Source organism: Bos indicus, chromosome 10 (assembly GCF_029378745.1).
Source record: "Bos indicus isolate NIAB-ARS_2022 breed Sahiwal x Tharparkar chromosome 10, NIAB-ARS_B.indTharparkar_mat_pri_1.0, whole genome shotgun sequence".
Taxonomy (NCBI): domain Eukaryota; kingdom Metazoa; phylum Chordata; class Mammalia; order Artiodactyla; family Bovidae; genus Bos; species Bos indicus.
In genome coordinates, this window is record NC_091769.1 from 17,061,961 (window position 1) to 17,079,857 (window position 17,897).

General features: G+C 53.5%; 1 pseudogene; it reads left to right on the plus strand.

The window, feature by feature from the left end:
- The first annotated feature begins 5,636 nt into the window (after positions 1 to 5,636).
- LOC109564189 (ras-related C3 botulinum toxin substrate 1-like) overlaps positions 5,637 to 17,897 on the plus strand; it is a 47,503-nt pseudogene continuing 35,242 nt past the window's right edge.

Genomic DNA, 17,897 nt, shown 5'->3' on the forward strand with positions numbered 1-17,897 from the left:
CAATCACTCCTCTTTCCCTTTGGAGACCAGAAAATGCCAAGGATCTAAACTCGTCTTTGAGCCCGGACCACCCTTACCCAGACTATGCTTGATCTTAGACCGACATCTTCAATTCTGACACCAGTTCTGATGTGTGGGATTTTCCCCCACAACAAGAAATTCTGATACCAGGTAAATGCTTTACAAGTCAACTCAATTCTGACGCTATCTGCCTAGAGTTAGAGTTGAATCCTACAGGTTAAATTCTCAGTCCTATGAAATTGCCCCCCTACCCAACTTCAGGTACCAATCACAAGTACAGGTTGTCACCTGGACTACTGACCAACTGGCTATCAATCAGAGGTTTCTGTGACCCTGCTCCTTGGGGTGAATTAATTTGCTAGAGTAGCTCACAGAATTCAGGGTAACACTTTGCTTTCCAGCTAAGTTACTTCAGTCATGTCCAACTCTGCAAACCTATGGACTGTGGCCCACGAGGCTCCTCTGTCCATGGGATTCTCCAGTCAAGAATACTGGAGTGGGTTGCCATGCCCTCTCTGAGTAACACTTTACTTACTAGATTTTGTTGTTTAGTCACCACGTCATGTTCAACTCTTTTGCCACCCCATGGACTGTAACCTGCCAGGCTCTGCTGTCCATGGGATTTCTCAGGAGTGGGTTGCCATTTCCTTCTTCAGGGGATCTTTCCAACATAGGAATTGAACCTACATATCCTGCATTGGCAGGAGGATTTTTTTACCACTGAGCCACCTGGGAAGCCCACTGACTAGATTGAAATGGTTAGAACTCAGAATGAAAGGCTAGAGCTCAGGAACAGACAGAGGGCAGATACACCAGGCAAGCTAAGGGGAACCGGTGTGGAGCTCGCTCCAGATCTCCATGTATTCACCAACCCAGAAGCTCTCTGAAACCCTTCCTGTTGTGTTTTTATTGCATAAAATATTTTAATGCAATTTTTTATGGAATTCTCCAGGCAAGTATACTGGAGTGGGTAGCCATTCCCTTTTGCAGGGGATCCTGACCCAGGGGTCGAACTTGGATCTGCCACATTGCAGGCAGGTTCTTTACCATCTGAGTGACCAGGGGAGCCCCTCCTATAAACTACCATATTGTAAAGGTCCAGTGTGGGTTGGGTAGCCTTCTCACCTTGTCGTACACCAATCAAAATACATATCATCTTACTAACTCATCTGTAAAATGGAGTCAACGTCAAGGTAATACAGGTTGTCAGGAGAATAAAATTGGTTAATGCAGATAAAGTATCTATTATGATACCTGATACTTAGCAATTGCATAATAAAAGACAGCAAATATTATTATTATAGTTATTACTACCCTCACTGAAATGCCAAGAGAAATTAAAAATAAGCAATTAAAAAAAAAAAAAAAACCTATCACCAGGGCAAGGGAAGAGAGAGATGAAGAAAGGATGTTTCTTTCTCCATTCTTGACCTGGAAGCCACAGTCCATGGGTCAGAAGTAGTCACATGGCCCCAGCCCTTTCACAAGGGAGGCTGGGACAAGGAGGGGAACATAGAGATCATCAGTGAGCGTCTAACTACCCCTACTAAAGGTACTGATCTCCAAATGCCAGGGGAGACCAAAACCATTTGGAGACAGTACTCTGTTCTCAAGAAGGTCAACACATGCAGGCCAGCCCAGATCTGCTCTGGGGTCTGATTAAGAAAGGAATCATCCCAGAGCAGTGGTGGGGGGGCTTCTGAGGGAACCCTTCCTAAAAAACCCGGGGTCACAGATGGTGGTCATTTCCATGAAGAGCCCACTGCAGAGGTAGCAGTGGAGCTGGGTAAGATGAGAGAGCAGAAGGCAGAGATGAAAAGCAGGGGGAGGTGATGGGGAGGAGTGGAGAAAGAAAGAGAGCCACGTGGAGCCCTATACGCCTATCTCAGTGGGCTGGGCTGGGGTGGGGTGGGGGGTGGTGCTGGAAGGCAGGCCCTCCCCGCCTCCCTGGAGCTCTGCAGAAGATCTCTGCGCTCTGTGGTATCTCAAGGGCCAGGCCTGGGAGGCAGAACCTGACGGGGCCTGTTAGATGCATTACAGACCCAGTGCGGGAAGCTGTTTTGATTAAATTTGGGAGCATAATTGCAGGGTTTGTACTGTGGTCTCATTATGGCTTTTTTAATCTTGTTAACCTCTCCTCCCCATCTCCCAACCCCCCTCCACTTCCTCCCACAACCACAGGCTGTGACCTTAGAACAATACCAGGAATATTTTCCATCTCTCTGTCGTGGCTTTCTCCTGCTCCCCTGATGGGATCTTGGAGGCAGGACGGAGTGGGGAAGGAAGGGAAGCCCGGATCGAGGATGTTATGTGGCGGAGGCGCCCACAGGGCCTCTCAGTTCAGTTCCCACACGTTCAGCACAGCATTTGGTTTTCTGAGCAACACAAAGGCAGCTCGGGCCTGATTTTTGCTCTAAGAAGCCCACAGTTCAGATGGGGAGGTGGCAAGACCAGCTGACGTGACAATGTAAGGGAGTGTAGAGAGGGCTTCTGGAGTTCAGGGCAATAGAGGATTGGGGAGCTTGGAAAGGTGAAGGTGGGGTGAGGGGTGATGGTCCCCACTGTCCCGGCTGGGGGAAGTGGAAAACAAGGGGCTTGCTTGGTATGGTGTCATTGCAGCACAGGGATTATATTAGTCAGGACAGGCTGGTCGATGGTGCAGTAACAAATAAGCCCCAATGACCTAACACAAGAATGGGGGTTTCTTGTTTGTAGAACGTCTGTCCTGGGTTGGACACAGCAGGATGGCTGTGGAGGGGGAAGGGAAAGATTAGGGAGATGTTTGTTTGTGCCCAGTGTGGGGGGGCGGGGGGCATGCTGGTACAGGAGGCCATCGGGGCGGGGTGAGGGGGCTGCTGAATCTCCTGGCCTCAGCCTGCAATGACTGCAGTGGTTTGGCCAGGAACTTGGCTGTGAGCTCCCTGGCAGTTTTGAACACCAACCCCTACAGGCTGAGGGGGAAGGATTGTTGCCATGGGAACAGTGTGGGGGGTGGGGAATGATCATAAATAAGCAGACAGTTTCTGAGAGGCAGAGTACTGATTTGCAGGGTTAGAGAGCAGGCGGGGGTGGGGCGTGGGGATGGGAGAGTCCTCGTATGCAGGCCCTGTCCCTTCTGCTGTCACTCCCAACTGGCACCTGTCTGGGTCCCTCATCCTCTCCTCGGCTTCCCTCCCACCTCATGACTCTCAGCCACCATCTCCAGGGTCGACCTCTTTCCTGAGCTCCCCAAACTTCTCTCCCTGCTGTCTCCTCCAGCGTCACACACTTCCAGCCAGCCAGACACCGCAGCAAGAAAGGTGGGCCCACAGCACTCCTACCTTTTGTAATCTTGCCCCTTCCTGCCCCCAACCTTGCCACAGTCACCAGTTCTGTCACTTCCATTGCCTACCTGTCTCTGGAGTTGGCTTCCTCTCTTGTGCCCTTCTCAGCATCGCCTGGGCTCGCTCTCTCCCCTGGGCCATTGTAGTCCCCTCTGTGCTGGTCTCAGCAGCTGCCCTTTACCCTCCCCTACCCCTGCCTCCGTCCCTCAATTCTTGACCCTGAGGCTGGAGTGATTTATTTTCACAAATCTAGTCGTATGACTTCCCTGCTTCTTGCCCCTCTCCGGCTCCCTACCCTGCCACCCAAGGTCCTTCATCCCTGCTTCTTGCTTCTCTCATCTCTAGGCCCTTCAGTCAAATTCCTTGCACAGTTAAAATCTTCCTAATGCATCTCGATGTATTAGGCATCACACGGTGCCGAGCCCCATGCATCTGTCTCTAGGGCACGTGCTACCTCTCTCAGGGAGCCAAGCTGGGTCTCACTTGGAGAACCATCTCCTCATCCCTTAGCACTTCGCAGGAGTACCCGCTTTCCAGCCTGCGTTGCAGTGAGTCACACCCATGTTTTCTCTGTTCCATTGACTGCCGGCTCCTCCTCAAAAGCAGGACCTGTCTCATTCTGAGTCAACGTCCCGGCCCAGACCCCGCATGGCTTCCTGAGAGAGGGTGTGATGTAGGTGGACTGGCCTGGGTTCTCTGAGGTTGCTGGAGGGGAAGGGGTCAGGGCAGAGCCAGGGCAATGTAGTGGACGCGTGTTCTGTGGACACGGAGATCTTTCCATCAGAGGGTGGCGAAGACCCACGCAGAGGAGGAGGGCCAGGTGCCGCATGCATGTGGACGCACACGCCGGCAGTCCAGCTCACAGAGTGGTAGGAGACTGAGCTCCCGAGGTGAGGTGAGGTGGGGTAAGGTGAGGTGGGGTAAGGTGAGGTGAGGTTTGGGAAAGGTGCTTTCTCCCAGTGCCATCCTGGCAGTGCAGGACAGGATTTCAACAGCCATCTTGGGAAATGCTGGCCTCAAGGGCCGCCAGAGTGCCAGGGACATTCCCCCGGGGTGCAGGGACAAGGGGCAGCCAAGACTTCGTAGTCCCCACCCCATCACAGAGTATTCGGGCTGCCCCTGGGGTCCTCTCTGTCCTTTGAGGCCCCTGTCTCTACTCCTTGGCCTGTCACTCGGCTCAGTGGGGAAAGCCATCTTCCTTTCTGGCTTCAGCCCATGTACCTGGAGACCTGTGTGCTGAGCTGGGCCTGATCCACCTCACAGCCTTTCCTCCAGGAAAATTCACTGGAATTTTCAGTGTGCAGTCAAGCTGCTGTGTCCCGGGGCTGCGCGGCTCTCTGCACATTTGTGAAGCTGAGCTGGGAGCGGCAGAATGAGCCCTGGAGTGGCGTCAGGGCACCTGGTCCCAGGCCCTGCTCTGTTGAGGTCCTGGGTAAGCTACCTCCCTCCTTTGCTTTCAGTTTCCCCATCGGTAGAGTGAAGGCATTGCACCAGCAGCATTGCTGAGCAGAGAAACCCGTTGCAGCCGCCGCCACTGGTACCTGGTTGGTGAGAGCCTGTGGACCTGGTTACCCCAGGCAGGGTCATGAGCTCCATGGGCCCCTGGCCTGGTGGTTGGCACAGCCTCTGTCCCCTCCAGTGTCCCACATACAGAGTGGCCTGAACCTCCCCAGGACTAAAGATTTCCAGCTCTAGCCCCTAGGGCCTGGCCAGGAAAGAAGGACCAAAGGCCATCGGGGCTCCAAAGGCCAACAGTAGAGCAAAGGGTTGAGCCAACTGGCTTGCATTTGCCAACCCAGGCCAGAGGGAGAGGGCAGAGAGCTCTGAGCAACTGGGCCAACCAGAGAGGCCTTGAACTCCACACAGAGATAGGCCTGGTGCAAGCTGGGCCCCGCCATGTATGTAGCTATATAAGCTTGGGTTGGTTGTTGAAGCTCCACCAGGCTCAGATCCCCTCCGTAAAATGGGGGAGAACAAGACAAGGCTGTTGTGAGCACGAAATGATGGTGCATACTTGGAAGACCTTAGGGCTAGCGTCTATGCCCAGCACAGGGTGGCTGCCCGAGGCACCCACGTGCCCTCTGACCCCTATCTTCTCCAATCTTCATCAAACACATCTGCCGAGCTGGTGCCAGTGAGTTGGGTGAGGCTGTACATCAGGTCATCCGCTCAGGCCCCCAGATGCTGGCTGGGTGAGCTGTAGTGCCAGCACTGCGCTGCACTCAGTCTTCTTGGGGTCTGGTATGGTCCTCGGGGGTCTGGAGTTGCCCCCTCCTTTAACGTGCTGACAGTATGCTAGAGAAACAGAACCACACTCACACCTACTCAGACCATCAGGAAATACACGTGGAGAATTCTGAACTTGGTGGTCTCATGTGAGCCATAAGCATCAGAAATGGGGTTTGCGGGGAACAGGGCTCAGTCTGGAGGGAAGTGATCAGAGCTGGGAAGAGGTGAGGCTGCTCTAAGCCAGCTGAAGTGAGGGTAGTGGGGCTAGAGGGGACTGGAATGGGACAGACAGACCATGTAGGCAGACTATGAAGCCTGAGGATCTTCAGGACGTGGTGAGGTGGGTTGCGGGCTGTCAGGGTGAGCCTCTGTGGGTGAGCCCTGGGATGATGGGTTTCAGGAGTCTAGCTCTCAGAGCTGAGTTTCCCAAATTCAGGCCAGTGGAGGGTGATCTCTTTCTTCCAGTTAGTAGGTGGAAGCCTGATCTTTCAACTTCTGTAAGGATTGGCTGGGATAGACAAAGCTCCTGGGGGTGACTGTGGTGACTGTACTGGGAGAGGCTGGGAGGGTGGGCCAGGGACCCAAGGTGGGGGCTGCATGTATGTGCGTGCTCAGTTGCTCAGTCGTGACTGACTCTTGCAACCCCACAGATTGTAGCCCACCAGGTGCCTCTGTCCATGGGTTTCCTAGGCAAGAATACTAGAGTGGTTGCCATTTCCTCCTCCAGAGGATCTTCCTGACCCAGGGATGGAACCCATGTCTCCTGCGCCTTCTGCATTGGCAGGTAGATTCCTTACCACTGAGCCACCTGGGCTGTGTGCTGGACAAAAATCCAACTCCAGGTCCATCCAGCACAGATCTACCCCTTGGGATCATAAAGGCAAAGAAAAATAAGATGGACGTTTATTGAAACACCTATACTGCGCCCAGCCCATGCTCTGCACTTTGCAGCCGGAGGCTTCTTTTCGCCTTGCTAGCCCCATTCTCATCAGTTCCCAGATAAGGAAAGTGAGGCTCGAGCATCCAGGCCTAAAGTTTCCCAGGGATTGGTTGGTGGAGCCCTGTTCTCTTCCTTCTGCCCCCGCCGCCTCTCCAGGACTGGAGATTATATACTACGGCTTAGGATAGGCTCAGGAGCTCTGGCATTCACCTCCCACATTTGAACTCAATCTGTCCAAGTTTCAAGACTAGATCTTGTTTCATCTCCTGCTGCCTGGAGGGTCACACGAGGGAACACCTGTTACACAAAGAGGGCTTGGCTTCTCAGCCCCACGGTCACCTCCCTGAGGACAGCGGCTCAGTCTCACTCCTGGCCTCTCACTGACCTCGGCACCATCAATTTTCAGAATGATGCCGGCAATTAGGATGAGTGGCGAGCAGCTGCCCGACCTGGCTGTGTCTCTGGGAGCCACTGATGAGGTGGGTGCTGACAAAGTGTGGAGGCAGGGGGGAGGGCCTTCTCTTCACTGCTGTCTGCCTCCCTGAACCGGAATTGCTCCTCTTGGGCCCGGTTCTCAGCGGATGAGAGAGCTGTTCGACAGGAGCCTAACAAGAGAAGGCTCTACATGCAGCGCCGGTGAGTAATTAGACGCTAATTAATTTGCATTTCACAAGAGAATCGGGGATGTTGAAGGAAAAAAAAGCTGCAAAGATTAAAGGCCTCGTGGAGAAGGGAGATCTGGGGGCGAGGAGAGACCATGGTGCAGACAGAGCTGAGAAGGGAAAGCCTGAAGCTGTGAGCACTCGTGGAGCAGGTGCAGACGTGGCAGGACTGAAGACAGGAGGTTACCTGCCGTGCCCACGACTGCTCCAAACAGCAGCCTGTGCTCACCACCCTGGGTGCAGGGTGAAGACGCTTTTGATCGTTAGTTGGAGTGTGGGGAGGGACGCAGGGCGAGACGGACAGAGATGTGCAGACACAAAGCCTGTCTCAGACAGGAGTGAGAGAGAGCTTGAGACATGCACGCTCCAACAGAAAGAAAGCTCCAACAGAAAGAAACACACACACACACCCTGGAAACAGAAAAGCCAGGAGGCAGGAGGGGCGGGGAGGAAATCAAAGAAAGTGGGAGGAAGAGAAGGGAAGGAGGTGGGTAAAGAAGGAAAGAAGTCAGGATGTGGGAGGAAGGGGCAGAGGGCTGCCTCAAACACCAGGAGGGCTCCAGGGAGAGATCTCAGCACCCCGCATCTTCCCCTGCTGGTGGTCCCTCTGGAGCAGAGGTTGGGGAGAGTTTTCTGCAAAAGGCCACGTCATAACTGAATAGGCTTTGGGGGTCATACAGTTTCTGTTACATGTTCTTTTTCGTAAAAGAGGCAAAAATCACCTTTAGCGCAAAGGACCTATGAAGTCAGGTGCTTACTGGATTTGGTGCCTGGAGTCGTCCTACCCCTGGGATAGAGCATGCTTCTCAGATGGACCGTGGGGTCCAAAACAGCCTGCATTTCTCACAGCTTCCCAGGTGGAATCTGGGCTACCTGTGCACATATCCCATTTTGAGTGGGGAGGGTCTTGGCCACTGGGGAGGGTGGGGCTGCAGTTTGGCAAGCCATCCAGGCCCTGTTGGGATACAGCCCTTGCTTGTAGGATGCCTGGGAGTGCTGGGCTGTGGTCTGCACGTGCCAGCCCTCCATTAGGGAAGGCTTTTCTGCCCACCTGCAGGGAGGGCAGTTAGCAGGTGGCCCCCCATGGATTTCACTGCAGAGACCCACCCAGGTGGAGGTCATGTCCTCCTCAGGGCAGCGGGCACCTGGTGACTGAGCCAGATGGAAGTGTTGGGTCTGGGCTGCTCTAGCTGGACAACTCCCTGCGGGGCTGGCGGAGGCTTTGTCAGTTCTGCACTACAATTCGATTCTCCTTCCCAATCCTACTTCCTCCCCGATCCCTTCCCTGGTGTAGATCCTTAATAAAGATCCAGCATCCCAAACTCTGAGTCTTCTCCCAAAGAACCCAACCTGTGACACAGTGGACATCTGGGCAGGGGGCATTGGTGACCACAGGGACAGCACTTGGTACTAGCTCGTCTCACCCAAGGGCAGCAGTAAGTAAAGATAAAATCACTATGGCAACCAAGGATGTCCAGGGCAAGGGTCTAAGGCCTCCTAGGGGGAGGAAGCTGGGCAAGGGAAGAGGAAGCACAGTGGGGCAGGGATTGGGTAACTCGGTCTGGCCCTGGTCTTGAGGCTAACATGCTGTGTGGCTTTGGGTGAGTTGCTACTGTTCTCTGAGTCTAGGTTTCCTGTGAGTAAAATAGGCTAGACTCTATGACCCTGGGTGTATTAGTTTCCTAGGGCTGCTGTAGCAAATCACCACAAACTTGGGGGCTTAAAACAACAGAAAGCTTTTCTCTCCTAGCTCTGGAGGCTAGAAATCCCTAATCAGTACCACTGGGCCAAGACGAAGGAGTCAGCAGGGCCTCACTCCCTCTGCAGGCTCCAGGGGAGAATCTGTTCCTTGCTTCTTATAGCTTCGGGTGGCTGCCAACATCCCTTGGCTTACGGCTCCATCACTCTGGTCTTCAATGCCAGCACTTTCAATTCTCACTCTTCTGTCTTCATATCACCTTCCCCTCTGTTTTTGTGTATCAAGTCTCCCCCGTCTCTCTTTTTTAAAAGTTTTAATTTATTTTTGGCTGCGCTTGGTCTCTGTTGCCATGTGAGGACTTTCTCTAGTTGCAGTGATTGGGGGCTGCTCTTTAGTTGCCGTGCATGGGCATCTCATTGCAGTGGCTTCTCCTGTTGCAGAGCATGGACTTCAGGGTGCTCAGACTCAGTAGCGGTGGTGCACTGGCTTGGTTGCCTTATGGCATGTGGGATCTTCCCAAATCAGGGATCGAACCTGTGTCCCTGCTTTGGCAAGTGAATTCTTAATCACTGGACCACCAGGGAAGTCCTGCCTGTTCCTTAAAAACACAGTTGTGATTGCATTGAAGATTCACTGGACAATCCATGGTAACCTCCCCACCTCAAAGTCCTTAATCATACCTCCACCTATCCTTTTTATTCAAATAAGGTCAATTTTATACAGACTTTAGGGGTTAGGACTTGATCTCTTTGGGGTCCATAATCAGCCCTTTGCATCTGCCACTTGTCCTTGTGTGGGCTTTGACTCAAGGTCTCCCTTTCTGAGCTGCAGTTCTTCTTCTTCTTCTTTTTTTTAAATTATTATTTTGTTTATTTAGGCTATAAATAAATGAGGGTCTTTGTTGCCATGTGTGGGCTTCTGCTAGTTCCAGTGAGTGGGCGCTCCTCTTCATTGCAATGCACGGACTTCTCATTGCAGTGGCTTCTCTTGTCGCAGAGCGCAGGCTATAGGCACGAGGGCTCTGGTAGTTGCAGCATGAAGGTTGCCCTTGGGCGTATGGGATCTTCTTGGACCAGGGATTGAACCTGTGTCCCCTGCACTGGTGGGGGGATTCTTACCCACTGGGCCACCAGGGGAGTCCTGAACTGCCGTTCTAGGTGCCTGGTCTATACCATTTGTTGTCACAGTGATGGTCTCGTTCTGCCAATAATTATCTTCAACAAGTATGGATAAGCTGTTCTGCTCACTTTAGCAGTTTCATTGGCAATCACCCCCTCCACAAATACTATTTACTGAGCACAGACTATATGCTTATTTGCATATTATCACTGACTACCACCCAAGGAAGTGAGTTCATTACGGTCTCCACCATGCAGATAAGGACAGGGATGGAGAAATTCAGCAATTTGCCGTGGTCCACAGAGTGGCTCTGGGATTCCCCCTTAGCTTGTCTAACTTGAAGGCTGTCTCATCTCCTACCATGTATCTCCTCCCAGGCATAAGGACTGCTTCTCTTTGAAACTATTTACAAAGTGTGGTCCCTTTTGAACTTTGAATCCAGTCTCTTATCAGATCCTACAAACTGCAGACATAACACAGGGAGCGTTGTTCGAGAAAGCTGCAAGTCCAGTTATGAGAGCCCAGGAATGAGGCTCGTTTGGGCTGTGCTTTTGTGAGGTCTGCCATGAAGCAGAGCCTGGGCGGGGGCTGGGGAGGGGGGGTCCCAGACTCCCATCTCAGCTGCGCGTTTATTATTCTTCCAACTGAACTGTCTGGGACTTTGAATATCAGCCCTTGTTCCTGATGAATCCATGGGTTGAACTTCTTGATTACGTTATTTATTCATCAGCCAATGGGTCACTGCACACTGCTAGACATTGATGCTCATAATGACCCTTTCTCATGACTTTCATTTCAAGCCCCAGAAAAACTCTCGACATAAAAAAAGTTGTGTGAGCCTATGGAAGGAAACCACCATGGAAGGATGTTTACAAATGATTCTCTTGTGTGTGAGGGTTTCCCAAAATCCAGAATAGAAAGGAGGACTTGAGAACGTTTCTGTCGAAGGGGAACTGGATTTAAAAACCAAACACAAAAGCCAAGCTTAAGGTAAAAGTGTATTCAGCTGGCCCACGCACATCTCATCCCTCTGGACAGAAAGATGGGTGGAAACGAATTATCTAGAAGCAAGGAGCCTTTGCCCAGCTACTGCTGAGATGGAGTGGGCATGAAGCAGGTGGGGGCAATGCTGGGCAGATAGGACTGGCCACGAGTGTCCCTGTAAACCATATAGACAGCATGAACTTAATTTTCAAGGCCACTGGGTAGCTCTGCAAGATTTTAAGCAGAAAAGCCACCTGTTTATATGCTTTAGAAATATTTTATTAGCTGTGGTAATAGCCCTAGCAGCGGGGTGAGGAGGGCGTGGACTCTTGTTGATAAAGGGATAAGATTGTATTGGAATGAGTCAAATCCAGCCAGCGGTGGTCATGGAGAGTGCTGGGGGGCGGGGGGGAGGATGCCTGTGTATAACCTGGGTGGATGCTGGGACCTGCCATGGAGCTATGGAGATACAGCTGACCAGCAGGACTGCTCATGGGGGACCAGCGTGAGAAGGTTTTACTAAGAAAGGAGTCTTGAGGAGGGAGCAGGTTTTTCCTGGAAAATGCAAGCTCCCTTCCATCATGAACCCTGAAGACTGCGTCTGCACAGGGACATGTATTGAGAAAGCGACAGCAGCCAGGTGCCCATGAGAGAACCCGTAGAAGCCAGCAGTCTCAGTCCAGTTCTGCCCTGACTCATGCGGACCTCTGGGAGTCCATTCCCCCCCAAGTTTCCCTACCTGTAGAATACAAGAGTTGGATCATCGCGGGGCTTCCTTGATGGCGGGGAGGGGAACGCCTCTGAGTCTCCGGAATTAGTGTGCACACCTGGTACAAGGGTCTGCTTGTCCAGGGGTCGGCAGAGTCACTGAGAAAGAAGATCTGATCTCTCAGGCCACGCCCATAGCTGGAGCCCAGCTGGTTAGCACTGCTCTTGAAATATGCCAGGGGTGAGCCTCGTCTCACCCAACCAGTTCCTGGAAGGTTGAGGCTGGGTCATAGGTTTCACACATGTCCCTCCTTGGTGGGTGTGTCTTGATGTCCCCCAGAGGCCTCTCCATACCTGCAGAGTCACCTGTGAGGAGCACCGAGGCTCCTCCCTACGCCGGAAGGTTCTGAAAGAGCCTCCTAGCCCCCTGGTTGGCCAGGGCATGGGGCCTCCATGCCCTTTCTCTCACTTTACCCTGCAAACTCCTGCTCATCCTTCAGAGTCCTCGGGCCCTCCTCCAGGATGCTCCACTCAGAACTAATTTCTCACTGAAACAGAATCCTCTAGGCAAGGTGGCCACACCTCTCTTCAGCCTGTTTTACACTTGTCTGGGATGTAGGCACCCTCCTCCACCTCTGCCCCATGAGACTTTCTGGCAGAACTTCTGCACCTCGGTGTTACCAAGTGCCACCCCCAATGGTTGGCACTTACTTAGGACTCAACAAAGTTAGCTTCTGTAGCCATACTAATTTGTGGAATGATCTTCCTGTTTGTGACCTCTGGCTCCTCGCTGGATCAAGCATGTGTGTTGAGGTGGGAGGTCTGGGGGATGGGTGAGGTCTGCCCACTCCCCCGGGGGTTGCTGGGAGGACAGGAGCACAAACGCCCGCCCAGCACAAAGATCTCGGCACCGTTTGCAAAGTGCCTTGTACATCCCTTCCCACAGGCTCCCAGAATGACGAATGTGAAATGAGAAGATTACACAAAGCCTGTTGGACTCGTGCACGGAATGGAAAGAAATAATCGTGTCTGGAGCATTTTGGAGCAGGCCTCCTGCCAGCCAGCCCCTTTAGAGAGAAAGTTGTGTGTGTTGTGTTGTATTACCCTGGCCGGCAGGAGCAGTTGTGCCCATTTTACAGATGTGGGGAGAGGATGTGAAAGCTGCCAGCTTCACTCAAGGTCACAGCCTTCCTCAAGGTCGCAGTGCAGCTCTCTCCGGCTGGCCGCCTCCTAGGGTGAGAGCTGCAGCGTGGCGCTGTGTTTCTCTTGGACGGAGCAGATGGTCTTGCACCCTACCTGCACTGGCTAACCATATCTCGCCCTCCCACACATCCCGTTTGAAAGTCCAGCCAAGATCCACTTCCCTCTCTGGCTTCCATGTGCCCGCTGGGCCTGAGCCCTCTCTTTACACAGGACTTGCTCTAAACCATTGGGGGCGGGGGCCCGGAGCCTGGCAAGCAAGCTGTTTACTCTGGGAGATGAACTCTTCTTGGGGGCAGGACGGGGGCTCTGGGGCTGGAGCCAAGGAAATCACCACAGCCTGGCCAAGGGGAGGCTTGAGGTGGCCAGAGGAATTTAGAAGTGGCCTCTGATCTCAGGGGAGAGGGCAGCAGGCTGAGAAAGAGGGCAAGCACCGTGATTGAGCTGTGGGGAGGCTGGCCCGAGCCCCAGGGCTGTGCTGATGGGTTTGGGGGGCGGGCTGCTGGCTGCTGAGGTACCCCCAGACATGCCAACAAAGCCAAGCTGACTCTGGGGGAGGACGCTCACCCTCCCAGATTGTGGGAATCAGGCTGTTGAGTCACCCGGCCAGCTGGACACCACCACCACCACCACGGAGGAGCTGTAAGCGGGAGCATGTTCCCTGCCAGGGCCGCAGGATGCCCGGAGTTAACTGGGCTCGTCAGACCCCCTGATCTAGACTTGGCCGCCTCTTGAATCACTGAGCTGAGGCATACTTGTCAAATATTTGTCATATTTGAGGCTGTCAGCTCTTGAGGGAGTTCGGGCCAGGCACGCGCCCCTGTGGATGGGACGTTGGACCCGAGGTTGGGGCCCCAGACTTTGGCAAAAGACGGGCATGGTTGTAATTCAGAGCAAGTTATTTCATTTTCCTTTTCCTCTCAGTCGTATGGTAGGGATAAAAGGGAGTGTGGGAAAACTTCACATACTGCCCAGCACACAGTAGGGCCTCATGTAGGGGCTGCCTGTTCTAGGCCTTTCCCTGAGGACGGGACCAGCAGTCTGATCTGGGTCTGCATCATCCACGGCCAGGGCTCCCCTGCAGAGGGTTGGAACAGGGGCTCCGGGTCGCCTCACGACCCCCCGGGGCCTACCACCAGGAATCCTGCCTGCACCTTGGGTGGTGGGCAGGGGGCAGGGGGAGGCCTGGCTCTGCTGATACAAGGCCCCCCCTCCCCGTGAGCACCAGGGACTCCTGTGGAGCCAACCTGCCCAAGTGTTGTACAGCTTGAGACCAGAAGCCGGGACCCTCTCTCCAGGACAAGTGTCGACAGGAAATCTCCCGACTTATCTTGTTCACATTCCAGAGGTGCACTGGCTAGCTCAGAGACTCGGTAACAAGACACCACTCTGGCTGCACCTGCCAGAGAAGCCAGCAGGGCTTTCTCTGCCATCTCCGCCTCCCAGCCTGCACCCTAGGGATGTACCTTCTGCCCACGGGGGCTCTCCAAGCCATCTAAGAAGGACGATCCCCCTGAGCTCTTCACACACTTGGCTAATCCTTGTTAAGCATTGGCCAATCAGGGGAGGAGCCTCTTGGTGGGAAATGGAACTCAGCAGAGGACCCAACCCCCAGCAGGCACTGGGAGAAGACTCGAAGTAGTTCATTGAGCAGGTCACATTCTGGGGATGGAAGCAAAGAACGTGAAGCAAAATGTGGTTAGGTGGGCCCCACATGTTCTTGGGGGAATCACACACATGTACACACAACCCTCCAAGTTGTTTCCTATGATGAGAGGAGACTACTGCAGCCATAGAAAACCCAAGCCTTTTATCTGATGGGCCCAGATTGGGCAAGGGGCTCACACAAAGTCACACAGCAGCTTAATGGCAGGGCATGATTTTTGTTATCTTTTATTTTCCCATACCATTTCACTGGACAGGTGTCCTCCATACTCCATCCCACTCTGGACCACCTGCCCCCAGCCCCCTCACCCACTCCCCACCCCTGCCATCCCAGCCCCTAGCTCCGGCTGATGTGCTTGAAATGCTTCAGGCAGTGGGTGGGGGGTGGGGGTGGGGGGAAGGGGGCACAGCAGAGGGAAGAGCATGTGGTAGACCCCTGAGGCACAGGGAGCTGATGATGTGAGTACCACCTGGGTGAACGGGGAGAGGGAAGCGGAGGAGGTGTGGGGGTTGGGGTGGCATTCCAGCTTTATTACTTTCTTTTTCAGGATGTGGAACTGGCCAACCAGGGGGGCAACTTGCTCACCCCCAGGCAGGTAAGTCTCAATCCCACATGACTCTGAGGTCCTGAGGCACCAAGAATAGGAACTTGCTGGGGTGTGGGGAGGGGGCACGTGAGAAAACCCACCTCTCCTGCCTCCTGGGTCAGGGCACCAAGGAGGACTTCCTGGAGGAGGTGAACCTATTTGGGACCTGGAGGAGACCAGGCTTGCTAGGGCACTGCAGGCCCCCCTTCCCCAAACTGCTTGGTCACTTCTCAGAGAGGGGAGGAGCCCTTCCCCTCCCCTAGGGAACTGGCTCATGAGCCCTCGATGAGCTCTCCAGATCTGGGTCAGGACCAGTGTAGGATGTCACCACAGGCATCTTTCTAGGCTGAGCTAAGCTGCCACCAGGTATGACTAATATGTCCCAGCCTGACATGTCTCAACTGGGTGGTCTCAGCCAGGCGTAGGTGGGCACTAGGGGAAACAGGGAAGGAGAGGGGAGCTCTCTGCTGTGACCTGAGAGATTCCTGTGGGGCCAGCCCTCAGAACCCCAGCTGCTGCTGCTGCTGCTAACTCACTTCAGTTGTGTCTGACTCCAGGAAAAATGATAATAGAGCCTTGCTGGCTGTAAAATGAGGCAGAGTCTCCCTGAGAGTCCAGAACAACAACAGAGTCAGCCACAGAGCCTGTTTCTTGGGGACCCAGTGGTCAGTGCAATTAATGCACACCCACACACGCTCTGCACACCTGCTGTGCGCCAGGCATTCCAGGGAGATGTGGAGCCCGAAGATGAGGCAGCAGCTCAGGATCCAGTGGGGGAGATGACAGAACAGAAAGCAGCATGTTGAGCACTTGAGGAGCATTATTCTTAAGACGCTACAGAAGACATGTGGTGGGAGAAAGTCATCCTGTTGAGGATGGTAAGGTGTGAATGTGTGAGATGGGCCTGAACAATCACAGGGAGAATGGACTCTTAGGACTCTCCATCTGGGAAGGATCTCCAGGCATCAGCTGATCAGGACCCACCATTCTCAAACTCGCACTGAAACACGAAAGGACCTGCTGAAACAGGCCCCCAACACACACACACACACACACACACACACACACACACACACACTCTGAGATTCTGATTCACCAGGGCCGGCTGGAGCCCAGGCATCTGCCCTTCCAACTGGCTCCCAGGTGCTGCTGCTGTGGTCTGCGGACCATACTCTGAGAGCAGTGATCCATTCACTCCCTCCCATTTCCTGGGCGGGGGCCAGCTCAGGGGTCGGCTCACTCATCCCAGTTGTTCCTGGGACTGTCTTTGGTGCTCAGAGACCTTGTGCAGGGGAAGTGAAGGAGTACAAAGTCCTCATCTCCACCTGCTGGGCCAGGCTCTGATGCCCAGAGATAGAGGGCAAGCTCATGGTGGGTCACCCACGGGTCAGAGGCCATGACAGAGTCACTTGAAAACAAAGTTTTCTTTTTTAAAAAACTTTTTTTCATTAGTTCTTTCTTTCTAGTTGCACTGGGTCTGCGTTGCTTCCCAGGAGGTATTTTCTAGTTTCGGCGAGTGGGGGCTACTCTTCGTTGCGGTGCTCTGCTTCTCCTTTCAGCGGCTTCTCTTGTGCAGCACGGGCCTTAGAGCACAGGCTCAATAGTTGTGGCCCGTGGGCCTAGTTGCTCCACAGCATGTGGAATCCTCCTCGACCAGGGATTGAACCCATGTCCCCTGCGTTGGTAGGCAGATTCTCATCCACTGCGCCACCAGGGAAGTCCCCAAAACTAAGCTTTCTGACTCCTTGGGGGCCTGGGGACACTCTAAGGACAGGGCTGGGAGGAGGGAAACTCTGGGCTCCAACTTCTTGCCTAAAATGCTGGCTAAAGTGCTTCAGAATGGGGTAAAGGAGCTTGGAGACCCAGTTAACAAATGGAGAGATGGAATGTAGGGGGATGTGTGTGTGTGTGTGTGTGTGTGTGTGTGTGTGTGTATGTGTGTGTGTGTGAGGGCACACACACACACGTAGCTCAACAACCATCACAAAAAGAACTAGGGACGTACTTACACTTTGAGTTTCTACCCCTTTCTGAGTGTCAGTTTCCTCATCTGGAAAAATTAAATGGGTTGAATTAGACAGTTCCTTTTGAGAGAAACAGGGCTGGGGGAAAGAGGGAGGGAGGCCCTAAGGAGCGTCCCGGTAACAAGGCCATCATTTGATTAGCGCCCAATTTAAAGCCGCTAATAGACATCTGAAATTTTGCAAAGCTGCGCAATTACCAGGCACAGCCTGAGTGGCGCTCTGTCTGTGGGGAACAGTCCATCTATCAGGGTGTCATCAGCCTCCTCATCTTACTCCAAAGACCTTGAGTTTGAATAACATTGACCAGAGGAAGCTCCTGAGACAAAACAAGAGAAGCCCTTGGCCCAGCAGCTCTGTGGAGGGCTTCAGAGGCAGTTTCCTTGGGCCCCCGCCAGGCTTGAGAGAGAGAGTTGTCCCCAGGGGTTCTGGGGTGCCGGCAGAAGGCCGGCTGCTCTTCTCTCTCCACCTGTCTCCAGGGCTCTGTCTGCTGACATCAAGCCAATTACAGCATCCTTCTGAGAGGCCGGCAAAGAAAACAAAGGCTCTGCAAGAGGAAAGAGAGACCCCCAGTCAGCACTTGGGCTGTGGAAGCTTTAGGAATAACACTCAAAAGTGTGGGAGCCAGCCTAGACTGGAATCCCGGTTCTACTTCACAAGCTGTGTGACCCTGGACAGTGTACTTAACCTCTCAGTTCTGTTATCTATAAAAACCTCTTTGGTTGGTCCTGGGGATTAG